The 7,500-nt window shown below is 42.1% G+C and overlaps 1 protein-coding gene across 3 annotated transcripts in view; it reads left to right on the top strand.

Annotated features, from left to right (window-relative positions):
* Window positions 1-7,500, top strand: part of arhgap9 (Rho GTPase activating protein 9) — a 56,103-nt gene that overhangs the window by 11,176 nt on the left and 37,427 nt on the right. The window lies entirely within an intron of this gene.

Below are 7,500 nucleotides of genomic sequence, written 5' to 3'. Positions count from 1 at the left end.
TCTTGTGGCAACAGGTCACAAATCTTGCTGCTGTGATGGCACACTGTGGTATTTCACCCAGTAGATATGGGAGTTTATCAAAATTTGATTTGTTTTCAAATTCTTTGTGGGTCTGTGTAATCTGAGGGAAATATGTGTCTCTAATATGGTCATACATTGGGCAGGAGGTTAGGAAGTGCAGCTCAGTTTCCACCTCATTTTGTGGGCAGTTTGCACATAGCCTGTCTTCTCTTGAGAGCCAGGTCTGCCTACGGCGTCCTTTCTCAATAGCAAGGCTATGCTCACTGAGTCTGTACATAGTCAAAAATGTCTCTCTCTCTCCATCTCTCTCTCTCTCTCTCTCTCTCTCTCTCTCTGTCATTCTGTTGTAGTTGTTCTTGGTGTGAGGTTAGTTAGCCGTTAGTTTCTCCCCACTTCTGAGGGGCCGTCTGTGTGTCTGTGCCACCATCGGGTGATTCTCTGTCGGGTGATTCTCTGTCGGGTGATTCTCTGGAGGTTCTCTGGGGGTTCTCTGGAGGTTCTCTGGGGGTTCTCTGGAGGTTCTCTGGGGGTTCTCTGGAGGTTCTCTGGAGGTTCTCTGGGGGTTCTCTGGAGGTTCTCTGGGGGTTCTCTGGGGGTTCTCTGGGGGTTCTCTGGGGGTTCTCTCGGGGTTCTCTGGGGGTTCTCTGGGGGTTCTCTGGGGGTTCTCTGGGACTCTGGGACTTTAGTCTCTATTTTCAGAACCCAGAACCAAATCCCGCATCCATTGGCCAACTACATTTATATAAATAGTCTGTATGAGAGAGTAGTCTCAACCTGTCTCTCTCTCTCCATGCTATAACCTATTCATAATGGCCAACCTGTCTCTCTCTCTCTCCATGCTATAACCGGTTCATAATGACCAACCTGTCTCTCTCTCTCCATGCTATAACCTGTTCATAATGGCCAACCTGTCTCTCTCTCTCCATGCTATAACCTATTCATAATGGCCAACCTGTCTCTCTCTCTCCATGCTATAACCTGTTCATAATGGCCAACATGGTCGTAACAGGGTGAGTCTGCTTCTGTTCCGTATCTTGTTGTTTCTAAGTCCACAGCTAGAGCTCTGATAAAAGTCTAGACATAGGCCCTATTCCCACTACGAGATATGAATGAGAGTCTGAGGAGCGGGGTGGTTGAAAGAGAATTATACTTTCCAATTCACATGACATCTTTGCCTTACATTTCATTGTGGCTGGCAATGCCACATTCTGGGTCCCCAGCTCAAATTGAGCCACTACTAGCCAGTAAGCACAAACTATTCAACAAACGTTTTTTCTAAAACATACCACAGTCTTGAATAATGAAACCATTCACAAGCATGTATGTGAAAATGAAAGGGTTTATTTTCTCGACACAGCTGCAGGTAGCCTAGAGAAGCCTATGCACTCTGATCCCATCTGGGCCAGGGGAAACATAACATCATGTTTTTATAGCCTAAAATACATTTCTGAGAAAATTTGAATGTGATCAAATTTTGTTTATATTCACACTTCGTGTAGCGAAACTATCTAGGACTTTTTAATCCAAAATGATTGACTGGAATGAATGAATCAATCAACACAATAGTGATGACATACTGTATGGGTTTATTTCTAATGACAGATGCAAACCCAGCTAAAACATAATATTCTGAGAACTATATGTTTCTTAGAGCTTGATGAGAGCATGGTAGCCTGTGGTTATTTTGCATACAACCTTCGTCTCAGTGTGACAGAGCGCAGAATAACTGACGAATTCACAAACGCTCAACAGGTATTGAATATGGTCGGTGTCAGTAAACTGTTGGAAAAATAAAAGCATCATTAAATTGTTGCCAGCAGCACAGTTACAGTCACCAACCCTCTGGATAACATGAAAACATCCTGACCAGCTCTGCTAGGGCGAATAAAATGGTCAGTGAGCTGTTCTCTCATTTTTGTCTGGAAGTAGCTAGCAAGCTAGCTAACATTAGCCAGTTAGCTTGGGTGTTTGACCGCTGTTTTGAGGTCAGAACGCTCGGATCAAACAAACTCCTCCGCCAGAGCTTCCAGTGTGCGCTCTGAACGCTCAGAGAGAGAAACGCTCAGAATTTACAAAACGGAAAATCTGACAGCGCACTCTGAGCACTCTCTGGCACGCCGGTTCTGTTTAAAGTAATGTTATCAAACTGATCCGAAAACGTTAAGAAATAACGTTCTTCTCTGGGAATTTCAGTACCTCAGCATAATGTTTTCTGCAGGTTTCCTCGTGGTTCTATTTAAAGCCATGGTTTCAGAACATTCAGAAAACGTTCCATAAAAACCACAAGAAAACATTAGGAACATTCTAAGAATGTTATTTCAAAATATACATTCCGTTCTCAGCGTCGACAAAACCCTCTCTATCCTCTATCTTGTGAAGTGTGTTCAGGTGTGTTGGCCGCGTCCACTAATTGGCCACAGCTGATCTAAAATGAGTGCCTGTGGACTAATTCTATGGCTAGAGAACAGAAGATCATAGGTTTGAATCTCACTGACGCCGTGCCACAATAAAAATGATGTGTTTGCATGATTAATGGCTAAGCAAATGAATATCCATGTATCCTATCTGTACTTCAAGTTCACAGTTAACCCAAGCTAAGCTAGCAGTGTTATTAAAAGTCTTATTGAAACGTTCTGAGAATGTTATGTATTTACCTTCTAATAACCTAGAATTTCCGTTCTCAGAAAGTGAATAAAATCTCACAGGAAACCTTTCGGGGAACCATAGAAAAACGTTCTCAGAACCTCCCTGCAACCTAAAAATGTATATTCCCAGAATAGGCGAACTTTTCACTTCCGTTCTCCTGACATAAAAAATAAATAAACGTATGATTTAGCTCCTAGTACCCTGCATACTGCAAGCTCAGTCTTGTTAGTTTTTGTCCAATTGCAGTTGTTGTGTCTTTGTCTGGGAAAAGGGTTTTAATGTTTCCATCCTCCCTAGGGCCAGGAGTTTTTCCAGGATTTTTTTTTATAAAACCCTATGACCTGATTAGAAAAATAATCTGGTTCCATCATAGCCCGTATAAAACCGTTTTTTACGGCTGATTTCTTACTATGTCACACGCTACATCAAGGACAGTTCTGAGGCAATTGTGTCCACGCTGCCCTGCTTCAAGGGGGGCAACTGTTGGCCGAGTGTCGAGGTAGCGGCTGAGATGTAGCAAGTACACAAGTTTACATTTGAATAATATGATATAATATGGTAATAAGCTGACTGTATTTTTACAAAAAGTGTGAAGAGGCTCAGATAGATAGATAGATAGATAGATAGATTTGTAAATACAGTATAGTGTATGTGTGGACACCCCTTCAAATTAGTGGATTCGGCTATTTCAGTCACACCCGTTGCTGACAGGTGTATAACATAGAGCACACAACCATCCGATCTCCATAGACAAACATTGGCAGTAGAATGGTCTTACTAAAGAGCTCAGTGACTTTCAACGTGGCACCATCATAGGATGCCACATTTCCAACAAGTTAGTTTGTCAAATTTCTGCCCTGCTAGAGCTGCCCTGGTCAACTATAAGAGCTGTTATTGTGAAGTGGAAATGTCTAGGAGCAATAACGTCTCAGCCACAAAGTGGTAGGCCACACAAGCTCACAGAATGGGACCGCCGAGTGCTGAAGCGCGTAGCGCGTTAAAATCATCTTTCCTTTGATTGCACACTAACGAGTTCCAAACTGCCTCTGGAAGCAACATCACCACAATAACTGTTTGTCTGGAGCTTCATGAAATGAGTTTCCATGGCCAAGCAGCCGCACACAAACCTAAGATCACCATGCGCAATGACAAGCATCGGCTGGAGTGGTTTAAAGCTTGCCGCCATTGGACTCTGGAGCTGTGGAAATGCGTTCTCTGGAGTGATGAAAAATACTTCACCATCTGACAGTCCGTCGGACAAATCTGGGTTTGGCAGATGCCAGGAGAACCCTACCTGCCCGAATGCATAGTGCCAACTGTAAAGTTTGGTGGAGGAGGAATAATGGTCTGGGGCTGTTTTCCATGGTTCGGGCCCCTTAGTTCCATTGGAGGGAAATCTTAACACTACAAAATACAATGACATTCTAGACATGTCTGTGCTTCCAACTTTGTGGCAACAGTTTTAGGAAGGCCTTTTCCTGTTCCAGCATGACATTGCCCCGATGGACAAAGCGAGGTCCATACAGAAATGGTTTGTCAAGATCAGTGTGGAAGAACTTGACTGGCCTGCACAGACCCTGACCTCAACCACATCGAGCACCTTTGGAATTGGAACGCCGACTAATCGCCCAACATCAGCGCCTGATCTCACTAATGCTCTTGTGGCTGAATGGAAGCAAGTCCCTGGAGCAATGTTCCAACATCTAGTGGAAAGCCTTCCCTGAATAGTGGAGGCTGTTACAGCAGCAAAGGGGGGAACAACTTCATATTAATGCCCATGATTTTAGAATTAAATGTTCAACAAGAAGGTGTCCACATACTTTTGATCATGTAGTGTAGATTGTTGTGTTACAGTATGCATTTGAAATGGATTAAATGTAGATTTTATTGTCTCTGGCCTACACACAATACCCCATAATGTCAAAGTGGAATTATGTTTTCGAAATTGTTATAAATTAATCAAAAAATGTAAGCTGAAATGTCCTGAGTCAGTAAGTATTCAACTCCTTTGTTTTTGCAAGCCTAAATAAGTTCAGGAGTAAAAATGCTTAACAAGTCACATAACAAGTTGCATGGACTCACTCTGTGTACAATAATAGTGTTTAACATCATTTTTTTAATGACTACCTCATCTCTGTTTCCCACACATACAATTATCTGTAAGGTCCCTCAGTCGAGCATTGAATTTCAAACACAGATTCAACCACAAAGACCAGGGAGGTTGTCCAATGCCTCACAAAGAAGGGCACCTATGGGTAGATGGGTAAAAATGTAAAAAAGCAGACATTGAATATCCCTTTGAGCATGGTGAAGTTATTAATTACACTGTGGATGGTGTATCAATACACCCAGTCACTACAAAGATACAGGCGTCCTTCCTAACTCAGTTGCCGGAGAGGAAAGACACCGCTCAGGGAGTTCACTATGAGGCCAATGGTGACTTTAAAACAGTTACATAGTTTAATGGCTGTGATAGGACAAAACTGAGGATGGATCAACAACATTGTAGTTACTCCACAATACTAACCTAATTGATAGAGTGAAAACAAAGAAGCCTGTACAGATTTAAAAACTAATCCTAAACATGCATCCTGTTTGCAACAAGGCACTAAAGTAATACTGCAAAAAAGTGGCAAAGCAATTAGCTTTTTGTCCTAAATACAAAGTGTTATGTTTGGGGCGAATCCAATACAACACATCACTGAGTACCACTCTCCATATTTCCAAGCATAGAGGTGGCTGCATCATGTTATGGGTGTGCTTGTAATCATTAAGGACTGGGGAGTTTTTCAGGATAAAAAGGAAACGTAATGGAGTGAAGCACAGGCAAAATCGTAGAGGAAAACCTGGTTCAGTCTGCTGGGAGAAGAATTCACCTTTCAGCAGAACAATAACCTAAAAACACAATGCCGACACATTTCAGTTGAAGGCATTCAGTTGTACAACTGACTAGGTACCCCCCTTTCCCTTTCCCCAAATATACACTGGAGTTGCATACCAAGAAGACAGTGAATGTTCCTGAGTGGCCAAGTTCCAGTTTTGACTTAAATCTACTTGAAAATCTATGACAAGACTTTAAAATAGTTGTGTAGCAATGATCAATAACCAATGTGACAGAGTTTGAAGAATTTTGAAAAGAATAATGTGAAAATATTGTCTAATCCAGGTGTGGAAAGCTCTTAGAGACTTACCCAGAAAGACTCACAGCTGTAATCGCTGCCTAAGGTAACTCAGGGACGTGAATACTTACAGTATGTAAATTAGATATTTCTGTATGTAATTTACAATACATTTGAAAAAATTTCTAAAAACATGTTTTCAATTTGTCCTTATGGGGTATTGTGTGTAGATTGTTTTTCGTCACCAATCTTATTTAATAAATGTTGAATTCACATAACACAAATATTTTTGGAATAGGTCAAGGGGTATCAATACTTTCTGAAGGCAGTGTAGATAGATAGAGTCAGGTTCAAAATTATTGGCACCGTTGATAAATATGATCAAAAAATACTGTATGAAATAAATCATACAAATACTGAGTTATATTGTTTGCAAAAAAAAGGGAAATTATCTTATTTTACACTAATACAATTCCTCAGAGAAAGAGATTATTATGGGTGCCAATAATTTTTTTACCTGACTAGAGGACAGACAGACATAGTCAATAGATAGATGCAGCACTATAGTGTGGATATAAACTGAATTGTACCATGTAATGAATTGTTCCATGTGTGGATCCATGCAGGGTAGCAGATGGACTATGGATATGTGACGTAATTGGGAATCCCATCAGCGTCCATGTGTTTACTCTTGTCAGCTGGTTCAGGTGTAAACTACAACAGAACACATACACACAAACTTTCAAATTGCCATTTTCTACTGAAACTGTTGGAATCCTAGAAATAGAATGACTTATATTAAGAAACAAAGTGGAAAGCAACGTCATTCTTGTTTGGACCAATGGGTTGACAGCATGACTGTTTGGTCAATAGTGACGAACAGAGAGGAGGAGGAGCTGAGCTGCTTGAGTGACAGGGGGCGGGGCTTGTCTGTGGGAAGCAGCCACATTAGGAGAAAAAAAAACAAGAGTAAACTATAAAAACGGACATTAGACTTTCTGAAATGCATTTCAAAATATTGCATATGAAATGGATCTCTTGCGATATGGATCATGTGAATTAGATTGATAGTGCAGCTCCATGTCTACAGTCAGTCAGTCTTATCAGAACAGATGTTTATCATTTACATTTACATTTACATTTAAGACATTTAGCAGACGCTCTTATCCAGAGCGACTTACAAATTGGTGCATTCACCTTATAATATCCAGTGGAACAACCACTTTACAATAGTGCATCTAAATCTTTTAAGGGGGGGGTTAGAAGGATTACTTTATCCTATCCCAGGTATTCCTTGAAGAGGTGGGGTTTCAGGTGTCTCCGGAAGGTGGTGATTGACTCCACTGTCCTGGCGTCGTGAGGGAGCTTGTTCCACCATTGGGGTGCCAGAGCAGCGAACAGTTTTGACTGGGCTGAGCGGGAACTGTGCTTCCTCAGAGGTAGGGAGGCGAGCAGGCCAGAGGTGGATGAACGGAGTGCCCTTGTTTGGGTGTAGGGCCTGATCAGAGCCTGAAGGTACGGAGGTGCCGTTCCCCTCACAGCTCCGTAGGCAAGCACCATGGTCTTGTAGCGGATGCGAGCTTCGACTGGAAGCCAGTGGAGAGAGCGGAGGAGCGGGGTGACGTGAGAAAACTTGGGAAGGTTGAACACCAGACGGGCTGCGGCGTTCTGGATGAGTTGTAGGGGTTTAATGGCACAGGCAGGGAGCCCAGCC

This window comes from Salmo salar, chromosome ssa12, assembly GCF_905237065.1.
Source record: "Salmo salar chromosome ssa12, Ssal_v3.1, whole genome shotgun sequence".
NCBI classification, from domain to species: Eukaryota; Metazoa; Chordata; class Actinopteri; order Salmoniformes; family Salmonidae; genus Salmo; species Salmo salar.
Note: the sequence above shows the minus strand (reverse complement) of the source record. Positions and strands in the feature narration are given on the sequence as shown.